Below are 15,554 nucleotides of genomic sequence, written 5' to 3' on the forward strand. Positions count from 1 at the left end.
CTACAGCAAACAATATCCCATTTGGCTCCACAGATTTTTTTTTTTCTTTTTTTAAACTCATACAAGGGTGCCTGGGTGGCTCAGCTGGTTAAGAGACTGCCTTTGGCTCAGGTCATGATCATGGAGTCTCACATTGGGCTCCCTGCTCAGGAGGGAGTCGGCTTCTCCCTCTGACCCTCCTCTCTCCTGCTCTCTCTCTCTCAAATAAATAAATAAAATCTTAAATTTTAAAAAAAAAAAGAAAAACTCAAAACAAAATCCACACTACATAAAACTCACTCTTTTAAAGTGCACAACTCAATGGTTTTTAGTATATTCACAACGTGCAACCATCATCACTATCTGATTCCAGAACATTTCTATCACATCAAAAAGAAACCCAATACTCCACAGCAGTCATTCCTAATGCTCCACCACCCCTGCCAATTTGTTTCCTATCTCTATGGATTTGCCTATCCTGGACATTTCATACAAACTGAATCAATCACGCGATGTGACCTTGTGTGGCTTCTTTCATTTCATTTAGTATGTTTTCAAGGTTCATCCATGTTGCAGTTTCTGTCACAGTAGTTCATTCCTTTATACAGCTGAATCTACTGTAAGGCTATACTACATTTTGTTCATCCATCAGTTGATAAGACATCTGCGCTGCTTCCTCTCTTTGGCCACTATGAACAATGCTGCTATGAAGAACATTCATGTACAAGTTTTTCAAGTTTTTTCAAAAAGTGAATCAGCTATGGGGGCCCCCGAGTTGCACAGTTGGTTCAGTGTCCAACTCTTGGTTTTGGCTCAGGTCACAATCTCAGGGTTGTGAAATCAAGCCCACGTTGGGCTCCCTGCTCAGCATGGAGTCTGCTTCCCCTCTCTCTCTGCCTCTCCCCCAACTCATGCATGCAAACATGCTCTTGCTCTTAAAAAAAAACAAAACCCTTAAAAAAAGTCAATCAGCTATTACCATTATTACATATTATAGTACAAAAGCTGAATTATGTACTAAAATTTTTCATTATAAATATTTGTGTGACTTAGCTGCCAACCCTAAAAACAACGAAAAATTAACCTTCAATTTCTCAAAAGAAGAAGAAAAAGTAGGTAGGTCTGTTAGATAATAATAATTCTGTACTCCTGCACTGATAAAAATCACTTGGATCAGCTAACTCGTGTTATCCAACAATAGCCTCTAAAACCCAACCCACTGGAGATGCCACAGGTAAACCTGGACAACTCATTTATCTTATTGGTCTGACTCCTGTAGGTATCTGGGCTAGCAATCCCTGCTCTATACTAAATACATATGTAAGATTAGAAAATTAATACTACGTATCTTACAAAGGTAACTGAGGGGAAATATGGGTGAAGAAAATACCCAGCATTATTACATGCAATGGCAAGCACATTTAAGTCCTCAATTTAAGACTATTTTGAATTCCAATTCACAATATACCTTTTGCCAATTAAGAAACGCAGAATCAGGGGCGCCTGGGTGGCTCAGTGGATTAAAGCCTCTGCCTTCAGCTTAGGTCCTGACCCGAGAGTCCTGCGATCAAGCCCTGCATCGGGCTCTCTGCTTAGTGGAGAGCCTGCTTCCCCTTCTCTCTCTCTCTGCCTACTTGTGATGTCTGTCAAATAAATAAATAAAATCTTTAAAAAAAGAAAAGAAAAGAAAAGAAACGCAGAATCAAACATGGATTTATGGAAAAATTCTAATGGTCAAGACCCTTCCTCTGCACTCCAATAGCACTCTTTGTTTACTCCTTCCATCTAGCACAGTCACTGTACTGTCACACATCCGTCTCTCTAGCTAAACAAAATTCCGAGGGCAGAAAATAGTGCCTCTGTACCCTCAGGAGTCTATCACAGAAAGCTGCATATGGTCCAGAAATGTTTGTTGAAAGAGTATAATACCGTGACAAATGATAAGTCAGGCAAATGTTACAGAACTAAAAATAATAAAAAGGGGGAACTATTATTTGGGACATAAATTATAGCACTGAAAATAGAGTCAATCGGAGGCGCCTGGGTGGCTCAGTGGGCTAAAGTCTCTGCCTTCAGCTCAGGTTATGATCTCAGGGTCCTGGGATTGAGCCCCGCATTGGGCTCTCTGCTCAGCGGGGAGCTTGCTTCCCCCTCTCTCTCCGCCTGCCTCTCTACCTACTTGTGATCTCTGTCAAATAAATAAATAAAATCTTAAAAAGAAAGAAAGAAAGAAAGAAAATGGAGTCCAACAACAGAGATCAGAGGTCCACGAAACTCCCTGCAAGCATATACAAAATGGCCTGTGCAGGTACATTTTTTGAAGGAAAGGACTGCAGCCTCTGTTACAGACTCAGAAGAATCTATCTGTAAACCCTGGCCGAATTAAAAGTCCTATTTTTAACACTACAAAATTTCCATTTTAAAAGATTAATTTGATAATTTACATAAATATTAAACAATTAAATTTCTCAAACTAAGTATATCCCATCCTTTCCTGAAGGGATAAGAGGAAGACAATGTATCCTAGGCTTCAATTTATGTTCTAGCACGAGGAGGAAGCTTGACAAATGATTAACAAAATGTCAGCTTCAGAAAAGATACAGTGGCAGAGTCACTCAGGTGAAAACAACAGTTTTAAGCAAAGGTACTCGAGTTTTTGCTTCACTGTATAAAAAAGTAAGAACATGGGTTTCTTCACAAGTGTCTAAACCTGTATAATTTATAGCCTTTTTTTAAAAAAAAGATTTTATTTATTGAAAGAGTGAGGTTGTGTAAGAGGAGAGATGGGGGTAGGGAGGGAGAGAGAATCTTAAGCAGACTCCACGCCTGCCAAGCACAGACCTACCATGGGGCTCCTCCTCACCACCCTGAGATCATGACCTGAGCTGAAATCAAGAGCTGGACACTTAATGGACAGAGCCACCCACATGCCCCTATAGTTCTTTTTAAAGTATCTCTTTTTTTGAGGGGGAAAAAAAGGATTTTCTTTTCCTTTTTAAAAAGATTTATTTATTTGACAGAGAAGAGAGACAGCGAGAGAGGGAACATAAATAAGCCAGGGAAGTGGGGAGGGAGAAGCAAGCTTCCCGCCGAGCAGAGAGCCTGATGTAGGGCTCGATCTCAGGGCCCCGGGATTATGACCCAAGCCGAAGGCAAATGCTTAATGACTGAGCCACCCAGGTGTCCCCAAAAGATTTTATTTTCAAGCAATCTCCATATCCAACACAGGACTAAATTTACATATCCTGAGATAAGTTACAGGCTCTACCAAGTAAACCAGCCAGGTGCCCCTAAGGTATATCTCCTGAATTATATGTGGAAAGAGAATTACTTGAGGGTCTGAGAGATACTTTAAAATGGTCTTTTCTAAATTTAAAGTCAAGATTATTTTAAGATTTGTGGCCTTTTGTATCTTAAAACTGTTAAAAAAAAGAAAAAGTTATCAAATTTTCTCTATCAGTGCTTACTGCCTTTTTAAAGTCAAAACACCAAGAGAAAGTAGTATTTGTATGACATACTGGGATGAGTGATTGAGACTTTTGGACCCAAGGTCATTGGCTTAGACACCCTGCAGCCTGCATGAATGGCCAGTGGGTTGCGGGGACCAGTACCTCAGCACATCTGTAACTCCTGCTGATGTCGTACATTGGCTGAAAAATCCTGGTTTAAATGACATATAGAGATCATAAGCTGAAATTGCCAAAATCCATGCAGTAGGCTGAAAAACCTATTTCGTAAGTCCCCTTGTTTCAAGGGATATGCATATAATTATCTTTTGAGCTTTTAGTCCAGATATACCATTAATGAACAAAAAATTTCTTCTGAGAGACCATCTATTTGGATGGAAGTCATTGGCACAAAAACAAACAAAAAACAAAAACAACAAATACAAACTAAACTGCGTAACCCTAACTTGGAAGAATAAACCAAAAAAAACAGGTTAATGGTAAACTTGAATGTAACATTAAATGAAATTGCCTTTCTTCCTCCACTTTATGATTCTACTTTCTTATCTCAAGGTCATGAACAATAATCTCCCTCACCTATCAAACTAAGCCATGCAAATAGTGGTGTATTTTTTTTTTTAAATTGGGGAAAAATATACAGGTCAAAAGGTTAACAATTAGCTCCTTGACCCCTTAACAGACTCTGACCTAGTGCACACTGAATAAACAGGAAAACCACCCGTTCAAAGCCAACAATGTAAGTTTTTTCTGTCCCTGTTAAAGGCCCAAATTTGGAATATAAATATTCACAATAAACCTGGTTAACTCACAAAGTTATCACTTACACAAACCTGAAGGATATTTAAGACATTACAACCCTAACACATTACTGGGCCTTCTGTCTTTATTTCCATCTACAAAATTTACAACATTCCTTTTAAAAGGCAATACACTCAAGCTTTTCCATAAAACAAACAAGGGAGGATGGAATAACAAAAAACATTACCATTTGGGCTCTCTGTATTTTATTTCTCTACCTTTAAGCCAGAAAGGAATCAAAGTGTCAATGTTACATAAATAACAGCAACAGTTGGAGGTCTTCCAATGAAGGGAGGCACTATAAGGAAAGCCAAGTGGTTTGACTTGAATTAACACAGCTCTACCTCAAACACCTGACGGAAGTTTGAAGGCTAGTACTGTCTCCAACAATGCAGAATATAATAAATTACGGGCAAAGAAGTCTTCATCTGTGTATCATCTTATCAGGTACCACAGTCAAAATAAAGTCATAATCTGAAACTTTATTCCACTGGCCAGGACCCTCTGGAACCCAAAGACAGAAAACTTCAGTTGAGATCTAGAGTAATCTAAAATATAATCCAGCTTTTATGTATGTAATAACTACTGCTTTCCATTTGAATGCCTCTTATAAACCAGGCATGGGAGGAAATGTAAACTCCCATTTTAGAAATAAACAGGTGTAGGGGCACCTGGGCGGCTCAGCCCATTCATGCTGGACTCTTGATTTCGGCTCAGGTCGTGTCTCAGGTTCTAAGACCAAGCCCTGCACCCAGCTGCTTGACATTCTCTCTCTTTCTCCCCTTCTCCCTCTGCCCCTCCCCCACCCACATTCTCTCTTTTTCTAAAGCAAATCTTTATAAAAAGAAGAGATAATAATAATAATAATAGCAGCAGGTTCAGAGGTGCCTGGGTGACTCAGCTGGTTAAGTGCCCAACTCCTAACTTCAACTCAGGTCATGATCTCAGGGTTGTGAAATTGAGCCCCACGATGGGCATGGAACCTGCATTAACATTCTCTCTCTCCCCTTCCCACCACCCCACACCCAGCACTGTGCAAAAGAAAAGAAAAGAAGGAAGGAGGGAGGGAGAGGAAAGGAAAGGAAAGGAAGGAGGGGTAGAGGGAGGAAGGAAAGGGAGGAAGAGAGAGAAAGAGGTTCAGAGGTTAAATGACCTGCCAAAGACCAAAGGACTACTAAATGATGGAGGCCAAATTTGAATCCTAGTATGTTTAGGATTCAAAACCTAAATAGGTTATTTTCACTAATTCAACACTATTTCCCTAATTCTGCACATTAATTCAATTAACACCCTACCATAAATATTACAATGAAATGGGTTGCTTTAAATGTGGAGGCAAGGGGTGCCTAGGTGGCTCAGTGGGTTAAAGCCTCTGCCTTCGGCTGAGGTCATAATTCCAGGGTCCCGGGATTGAGCCCCACGTTGGGCTCTCTGCTCGGCAGGGAGTCAGCTTCCCCCTCTCTCTCTGCCTACTTGTGATCTCTCTCCCTCTGTCAAATGAATAAATAAAAAATCTAAAAAAAATTAAAAAAATTAAAAAAAAAATGTGGAGGCAAGATGAAGGGTGGGGATGTTTCAACAATCAGGAGTCTTCATTAGTCTCTTACCTGAATGCACTGGTTAGCAGGCCACAATGGTATAAAAATTGGGTTTTAAATGATGGAAGACCGGGTGACTGAGTGGCTCAATTGTTTAAGGGTCTGCCTTCAGCTCAGGTCATGATCTCAGGGTCTCGGGACAGAGCCCCTCAAGGGCTCCCTGCTCAGTGGGGAGTCAGCTTCTCCCTCTCCGCCCTCACCATCCCCCACAATGGCTTGTGCTCTCTCAAGTAAGACTAAAAAAAAGAAAAAAAAAAAAAAAGATGGGAGACCAACTCCAAAGCAGATGGTTATTTGTATTCAATCTATATAGTCAAAAATACACAGAATGCTTTATCACTTTAAAGTACTGATAAAGATAGGTTCATGCTCCGCCTACAGTGTGTGATTTAAGAATATAGAACAAACAGGGCACCTGGGTGGCTCAGTTGGTTAAGCAACTGCCTTCTGCCCAGGCCATGATCCTAGAGCCCAAGGATAGAGACCTGCACTTCCGGCTCCCTGATCAGCAGGGAGTCTACTTCTCCCTCTGACCCTCCCCCCTCTCATGCGCTCTCCCTCTACCAAATAAATAAATATCTTAAAAAAAAATACAGAACAAACAAAAAAGTTAGTGGGCTACCTGAGAGACTAGGACGTAAAGATGTTAATACAGGAAAAACTACTACTCTAAACATATTCCTAACAGATAATGCCCAAACACAAGTAAACTATGATCAAAGAACCACTGGGAATTAAGACCTCTGATCCAGGTCCACAAGGCTCTAAGTGAGCAAACCTTGAACTTTCCCTGAGTCTGAGATGGGAACATTCACTTTGCTATCTAGATGAGAACTCTAGATTCACCAAAACTAGATAACCACTCTGGCAATGTACACTGTACTTGAGCAACTGAGGCAATCTACACTGGGTGTAACTCATATACCAACCCAGCCCTAACCAACACCAATTCAGGAGCTCACACTCCTCGAGCAAGACACACCAGAAACAGGAAGTACAGGTCAAAAGTCCTCATTAAAATATAAGAATTCCTAGCAGCAGAAAATAAAAATAGAGTAAAGAGTAGCAGCACTGCAATGAACAAACACATTGTCTCCACTGACAGCAAAGAGAAAGAATTCATATTAGTCAGGCACCCAGCATTTTATAAAATAACTCTTTTCACCCTCACAGTAACCCTGAGAAAACACTAGCTGGTGCTTTAGTTATTAATCCTCACAAGAACACTCTGATGCAAGTACTATTTATATTCCCATTTTACAGATGAAAAAACTGAAGGTTAATAAATTGTCCATGGCAGTTGCTATCCCAATTGGAGAGATGGCAAAATCCAGGTTTAAGTGAGGTTAAGTAACCTCCACATTTGATCACCTCACCCCAAAGCTGGAGTTCTTTCCAACTATCCTCTGTGCCCTCTCCATTAAAAATGAGAAATTCTCTGGGGCACCTGGGTGGCTCAGTGGGTTAAGCCTCTGCCTTTGGCCCGGGTCATGATCTCAGGATTCTGGGATTGAGCCCTGCAAAGGGGTCTCTGCTCAGCAGGGAGCCTGCTTCCCCCTCTCTCTCTGCCTGCTGTTCTGCCTACTTGTGATCTCTCTCCATCAAATTAAAAAAAAAAAAAAAAAAAAAAAGAAAGAGAAATTCTCAATCCCTCCCCTACAGATTTCTGTAGCTGTTTCAGAAACCATACCCCCCCCCCCCAACAAAGATAAAAAGTCAACAGGAATTTCCATAAGAAAATATCTTATAAGCTACTACATTGTGAAAGCTACTAAGCTGTGGAATGATACATTCTCTATTACAGAATGTCATTCAGTTGTAAGGTTGGGGACAGGGACTATCTAGAGATCCTTAGCACAGCACCTACGAGATATGTAACAGGCATTCGGGGGTTTGTTGAGGAAGTAACATCTTCTGACCAGTTAGAAATTCAATTTTTTAACAAAAATAATTTATCCATTCATTTTTAACAGGGTTGCTTTCTTAAAATTTATAGCACATTAATGAGATAGCTAAATTGAGAAATGGCCATTAGTGCATTAGTCATAACTTCAGAAAAATTCCAAGTGTTCACTTTTCCAAGCAGATTAAAATGTTTCAGCTAATAAAAACCTGTCAGAGAAATCCATGAGGCCAGAAAGTATAAAAAGAAAAGAAAAAAGTGGCCAAAATAAAGGCATTTAAGATGTGACACATATAAATTATAAGAGATCATTCTAAGTGTAACCTGGTATTTAACCCTAAAACCCTCACATCAGATAACCCAGTATTTTCTATAGATGAAAACATCACCACTAATGTAAAAAAAGCTTGCCCACCATAGCAACTGTTGCTAAGTAGGCGTCTCATATCTAAGGCTGAAAGACACAGGATTTGTAGAAACCAATGAAATACCACTCCCAGCATCATTGTGAATTCTTTCACCTTAAACTTTTGAAGACTCAACCCGTGATTTCTATGTTGTGGGGAAAATGTGTATTGGTCAGCAACCAGGTCTGCTGAAACCTACCCCAGAGAATACCAAATATTTTTTTTAAAAACTACCAATTATCTATAAACCAATGTAAATATATGCTTTGTTACAATGACAGCAGTTCCTTTTCCTTAATCCTGGAGGAATTTCTTTGTTTGAAAAGCTAGCTGGCCCAGATTTCTAAGAAACAACTAAATGATATACCACTTTTGAAATTACCCATTTTAGGAGTTCAAAGACATTTAGGTGTACAAATGCACTAATTTTCTTGGGAAACAAACTTGGCCCAGGTCATCCAACGAATTGTGATATCAAAGATTACATCCATTTCTCATTTTTTAAAAAAGATTTTATTTTTAAGTAATCTATACCCAACCTGGGGCTGAAACTCACAACCCTGTGATTAAGAGTTGCAAGCTCCCCTGATTGAGCCAGCCAGGTGCCCCAATCAGTTTCTCATTTTAAATCAAATATCACAAACATTATTATTACCTTAAAGTGCTAAGACCTTACTTTTACACCTAACCCAATACTAAGTCACATCATGTGTCAGTTTCTGAACCAATACAAATTGACTGTATTATGCAGAGGTTGTCATACAGTTGCCAAAACAATTATCATAAATGTTGTAACAGTTAACGTCTACCTCTGGAGCACTTCATATGGTCGCTAAATATGTTACATTCACTGTGACAATTCTCACAATGACTCCATGAGGAAAGTGAGGCACAGAGAGAGAATCTGTCCAAGGTAAAACCTAGAAAAAGGGCAAGGCAGGGGTACACAGGGAATATGGTTCAAAAGCCATGTATCTCCATTGCCTGGACCAGGATTCTAGGCCAGCTTTAGGGCTGATACTTGCTTGAGCCACTTAACCTTCATGTGGCCCAATTTCCTTTATTCTAAACCCTACAGTCAAACACATAGTCTCAAAAGTCCTTCATACCCTGAAATGTTCTAATTTTATAATCATCTTTCTATTCAGATAATGAACTCAAAAAGAATTGGGACTTCTTTCCTCCAACTTCTGTAGTCCTCACTAAAGTTGAGAGTCCACATTTTATCAATCTAATCAATAGGATACCACTGCCGAACAAAAACAAACAGCCTTTCTTAAAAGCTAGACCACTCCTTTCTGCAATTATAATTCCCCAGTATGATACCAATATAATGACAAATGACAAATGATAACCTCAAATGATAATGACAGAGAGAAAAGACCTTACAACTGTGGGTTGGGGTAGATGTAAAAAGAACGGACTACTATACACCGGTGGTCATCAATTCACAAATAGGATCACCCATTTCCATCTCCTCTAAAAAGCTGGAAATATGTCTTTAAAGGGCTCCAATATAAACTTACTCCTTCATTCAACCAATAAAAGGTAATGAAGAAATTATGTCACTAATCCAAGATATTTATTATAGGCATGGAAAAATCACCAATTTATAGAATAAATCCTACCAAAATGGGTTAGAGCTCTAGAATCTACATTTTACCAAGCTAGTCATCTAACCAATTCAAACTGCATTTAAGGACAATGACAGGATATTTAAACACCAAAGAAAAAAGGCATAGGTTCCACTTAATGCAATTACTCTATGAAGTCTTCTAGGACCAAATCACTTCACACAATAATCCTTGGTACTTTCGTTCTCTAGAAACCACCCCCCCCAATTTTAAATAAAATCACCCCCCCGTTAGTTTTCTACTGTTGCTATAACAAATTACCACAAATATAAAACAACACAAATTTATTATCTCACTGTTTCTATAGGCCAGAAGTCAGGTGGGCTTTGCTGGGTCTTCTACTTAGGGTCCTACAAGACCAAAATCAAGGTGTCCACCTTGCTCTGTTCCTTGTTGGAAAACTCCAGGGGGAAGTCTGCTTCCAAGCTCATTTAGATTGTTAGGTGAGTTTAGTTTCTTATGGTTGTATGACTGATGCCCCCATTTCCTTGCTGGCTGTCAGACAGGGCTGCCCACATGCTTTCCATGATGCCCCCTCCAGTAATGGTAGGCTGAGTCCCTCTCATGTTTCAAATCTCCAACTTGTTCTGCCCATCTCTCTGACTCCAAGCTGGAGAAAGTTCTCTACCTTCATGTTAGATTGGACCCACTCAGGAAATCCAAGGTAATCTTCCTATCTTAAGATACTTAAACCATAATTATATTTGCAAAGTTCCTTTTGCCACATAATGTTAATATATTCAGATTCCAGGGATTAGGGGAGGGCGACAGGGTATCATTTCATCTACCACAGCCCACCCTCTGACCTCCAGAGATTCACATCTCTCCCAAATGCAAAACACATTCCTCCCACATTCTGAGGTCTCATTCCATTATAGTAGCAACTCGGAAGTCCAAAAAACTCACCTAAACCTGATCAATTAAAAAGTCCCAAATCTCATCTTCTAAATCAGGTGTGGATGAGGCTCTGGGCATAATACAATTAAGTACAACTCATGAGGCACAATTCCTGAAAACAAAAAAGTTATCTGCTCCCAACATACAATGGTGGGACAAGCACAGGGCAACAGTTAAAGACATTCCAGTTCCAGCAAGAAAAATGGAAGACAAAACAGATCCACTGGTCCAAAGCAGTTTCAAAATCTGGGCAAACTCTGCTCCTTTTCAAAGTTAAGGGGAAAATCCTCTGTAGCTTTCAGCTCCACTTCTCTGCGCTCTTGGTTCCACCCTCCGAGTCACCCACCTTTATTAATGAAAAGCAGCATACTCACGCTTCACTTTTTATCAGTCTGTTTCCTGCCTAGAACTTGGGAGTTTTAACAGCCCTCTTTAACTTTCTACTGTCCTTTTCAATCCAAGCTGGCATTGTTTCTGATAGTATAAAATCCTCAAGGACCTCACTGGCTTTCTATAAATTTCACAGGGGTTCACTCCATTAGTCAGACTCATATCCACAAACATACCAGACTGCACCTTCAACACTCTGCTTGGAAATCTCTGCTGGATAGCCAGGTTCATCACTTACCAGTTCTCTTTTCCACATAACCACAGGATACAATTCTAAACTTTGCCACTATGTAGCAAAGATCCTCTTTCCTCCAGTTTCCAATGCCTACCTCATTGCCACCTGAGCCCTAGTTTGCAGTCAACACCCATATTTCTACAATCTCTTCTAGGCCTTTTCTATCATACTCCTCAAAATTTTTCTGGCTTTCATCCACTTCCATGTTTTTAGGTAACAGTACCTCACTCTAGGTACCAAAAATCTATACTAGTGTTCTATTGCTGCCATAATAAATTACAACCAACAGGAGTGGCTTAAAACAATAGAAATTTGTTATCTCACAGTTTCTGTAGGTCAGAAGTTAGTTGGGTGTGGCTATGTCTTCTGCTTAGGGTCCCACAAGGCTAAAATCAAGGAATATTCCCTGCTAGAAACTCTGGGCAAGAATCCACTTCCAAGGGGCGTCTGGGTGGCTCAGTCGGTTAAGTGGCTGCCTTCAGCTCAGGTCATGATCCCAGAGTCCTGGGATTGAGCCCCACATTGGGCTCCTTGATCAGTGGAGCGCCTGCTTCTCCCTCTGCCTCCTCCTCTGCCTACTTGTGCTCTCTGTCAATAAATAAATACATAAATAAACTCTTTAAAAGGGAAGAAACAAACAAAAAGAATCCACTTCCAAGCTCATTCAGGTTCTTGGTCAGTTTCTCATGGTTGTAGGACTGAGGTCTCCATTCCCTTGCTGGTTGTCAGCTGGGGCTGGTCTTTGCTACTGGAGGCTGCCCCTATTCCTTCTCATGTTTCCCTGTGGCCCCCTCTAGCAACAGCAAATGGAATCCCTCTCATGATTGGAATCTCTGATTTCATCCTTTTGCCCTCTCTTGACTCCCAGGTGGAGAAAGTTCTCTGCTTTTAAGGCCTCATGTTATTAGGCTGGGCCTACCCATGAAATGCAGAATAGTCTTCCTATTTTAAGATTCCTAACCCTAATTAGACCTGTAAAGTCCCTTTTACCATGTAACATATTTATAGAACCTGGGAATTAAAGTATGGACATCTTTTTTGGGAGGGGTGGCATTCTGTCTACTACAAACATAAACCCTATGTATGGCTTTAAACTCAGTTCCTGAAGAAAATTCCCCCTCTCTCCAAAAGACTGTGAAGTAAAGGTGTCTGTTCTGAGTAAAATAAAAGATTCACCTTGTAAGAGTGGCTAGGCAACAGGAGAACTAAAAATACACTGTGGGAAAGAAGCCGCCACTTGTTTCATCCCCAGACAGCAAGGCAATAAACGCTTTACGTAGAAATAACCCAATGTTCCCCTTAAATATATGCTGCTCTTCCTTACTTTATTCCATACAAGAGAACATAACTGGGCATGTTTTTCTTTTGTTTTAACAAAAGTTGTCCCAGGGTGACCTAACTTTGTAATCAGTTGATAAATCAATCTGAGCAAAATTCAAATCTTTTCATTCTTTCTTGAAGTCATGCACCCTCCCCCAATGGCACATGAAAGTAAGTATTTCAAAGTCACAGAAGGGTAAACCTGTCCAGATAAAACAGCAGGTGAAGTTTTTCTAAATGATTTGGGAAAGATTGAGTTATTGGTACTGGTCTTTCAGTCAAAGGTCCACCAAGCCAATTAAGTCAACTGACTTACAACAAAAGAAAAAACTGCAACAATTACTACAAAAGTAATATTCTAAAGTCTTGCCTACTGTTCAACTGTTGACCACAAATTTTACCTTGACCACAAATTTTACCTAGAACAGAGAAAGCCCAAATATACCAGCTAGTCCCTTTAATCTATCAAGCACTTACTACCTGTCAGGCACTGTGGTAAACACTTGACACAAATTATCTTATTTACTGCTCACCATAACTGTATGAGCTAGGAAATACTGCCCCCACTTTACAGATAGGAAAACCAAGGATTACAAAGATTAGGGGACACAGCTAAGCAGTAATGGCACTGATATTTGAGAACCCAAGCACTCTGGTTCTTTACCACTAGCCTGTATTGCCACTCCTTAGATGTAATGCAGTCTCCCAACTCCTAGAAAAATCGTCCCTTTCCAGTTTTCTTTTCCTGTCCTCTCCCCATGCCCTTCTCATAGAACTCAGTAGCGAAAGGTAATCAAGTCTTACCAAATTAATTTACCACCTTCTTTTCAGAACTCTTCCCTTCCCACAATAGCAAAAGTCAAGAAGCGACTTCTTCCGACCCTGACTTTGCTTTCCAAAAACAAACTACTGAAGCTCCACCCATCACCTGCCTAGACTAGTAACGTTCCAACGCTGCAAAATAACAAACAACAAAATAACCAAAACGAAAATAAAAGTCGTACACTTTCAAAAGGTCACAAACTTAACATGTATACTGTTGGCCAAGCTTTCGTTCTACATACTTCTCTTCCACCTAGGCTCCCAACTAACCTTCAACTCCAACTCCACCCATTCTGCCCCACTTCGTGGTCCCCTCCCCCCTTCTCACCAGAGACCTCGCCCGGGGTTCCCTCCTCTCTGCACCCCAGTCTGCAGGTGGGAAGCCCAGCCTGGCCCAGAGGGACCCTTAGAAGGCCCCTACTCCAGCTGCTCCGCTCCGCGGGAGGGTTCACCCCACCCTACCCAGCAGGCACCACTCCCCTAGGCACCCTCCTCCAGCATCCCCTAGTGGCCCCACCCCTCAAGCTCCCTTCCCCCTCCAGCAACCCCCTCCTCCAAGTTGCCCCCTAGTCCCCGCCCCAGTCCAGCCTTCTCCCCCGCAATAAGCGGGAGTCCCGAAAGCCAGTTCCCACCCTCACATCAGCCTCTGCCCCCTAAGCCTCGCTCCCCGTCCTGGAGGGTGGCCCCAGGCCTCCCCGATGGGTTGCAGGGGCCTCGGCTGATGGGGGGGGGGGCAGGGGAAGGCGACGGGCCGCTCCGGAGTCCGCTGGGAGCGCGAGGGGAGACCGCGCCACGTTGTCCCATCCTGGGCCCACCTCCACACCCAATGACCTCGCCTGGCGGCTCCCACCGTACCTGTGGTGGAAGCGGCAGCGGTGGTGGCCGCTCTCCCCTCTCCTCACACAGACAATATGGCGGCGGCGGAGGAGGAGACACACGGCTCGGCCGCCAGCCGCAGGGACCAGAGCGAGGCTGCAGCCGCCGCTGCCGGAAGCGGAAACCCCCTTCCTACCAGGAGGCGGGGCGGGACCTCTTCCGACTCCACCCCCAGCGGAATCTGGCTGAGTGCGGCCATGCTGGGACGTGCTATTGTATCTCTGCAGTTGTGGTTCCGAAGTGGGGGACAAAATGGAAGATATTCTCAATGTAAAGCATAATAAAGAGATTTGCAATAATTAAGCGCATTTTATTTCAGTACTTGTGAAGAACTGACGAGGCAAAGAAGAAGAACCTCCCGTAGGTGTACAATTGGTTTGTCCCAAGCTAAGATGGCGGTCCCTATGTTTCCTGCACTTCACCCAGCTGACGAGTCGACAAGCCGGCAGGCCTTTCTTGAAGCATGCGCGACCCGCAGGGCTGTACAGCGAAGCATTTTGGGAGTTGGAGTCTCTTGCTCGGACCCCTCGACTAGGGTTAGGGTTCCAGCAGCACATTTGCTCTGCTCAAACTTTGAGTTCGTGACAAACTAACGAAAACAGTTGAATCCTCGGAGTGGTGCGACGCTGGAGTCGAGGGAGTGATGGTCCAAGCGCTACAGAGACTTGAGACCCAATTCCTGCCTCGTACAGGAGTCCTATTTAGAACTGCCCATTAAAATAAAGTGTTTTCTTCCCTTTGGTTTGCCCTTCCTCCCCCTCCCCCGGCCCAGATGACCTCCCCAAAGCAGCCACGGGGCACTTTATATCTTGCAAACCTGATCATGGTGTCCTCATGGATAAAAATCTTCCAAGGCTCTCCTTTGTGCACCGAAGATAGCCTAAATTCTTCTCTTCACATCCAAATTCCTAGATAAATTGGACAGCCCCCTCACTCCCCTTTCTAGCCTCCTATTGTGCCCCTCCCCTGTCGTATTTCTGATGCTTCTACCCACTAAAACTGCCAGCTATTCCCGGAGCTTATCTTTGTTGCCTCCCTCCCTTTGTCGCTGGCGGTTACTTCTGTTACTGTTATCCCTTGAACTAGCTAACTTCCGTATGTCCATTGGATTAATTCATGGATCCTTTCATCTGGGGTTCTTCCCTGCCTTGAGCTTCCCCCGACGTTTGCACCATCATTCAGAAGCCTGACTGGTCCCTAACCTGCCTCCTCCATCAGACTGTGAGCC

General features: G+C 42.2%; 1 protein-coding gene across 1 annotated transcript in view; it reads right to left on the reverse strand.

The window, feature by feature from the left end:
* CSNK2A1 (casein kinase 2 alpha 1) overlaps nt 1–14,465 on the reverse strand; it is a 52,481-nt gene extending 38,016 nt beyond the window's left edge. The window contains exon 1 of the mRNA XM_080812841.1: nt 14,306–14,465. The gene's annotated coding sequence lies outside the window, so the exon portion shown is untranslated. The remainder of the gene's footprint in view (nt 1–14,305) is intronic.
* Between the last annotated feature and the right edge of the window lie 1,089 nt (nt 14,466–15,554).

Source organism: Martes martes (assembly GCF_963455335.1).
Source record: "Martes martes genome assembly, chromosome: 9".
Lineage (NCBI taxonomy): Eukaryota > Metazoa > Chordata > Mammalia > Carnivora > Mustelidae > Martes > Martes martes.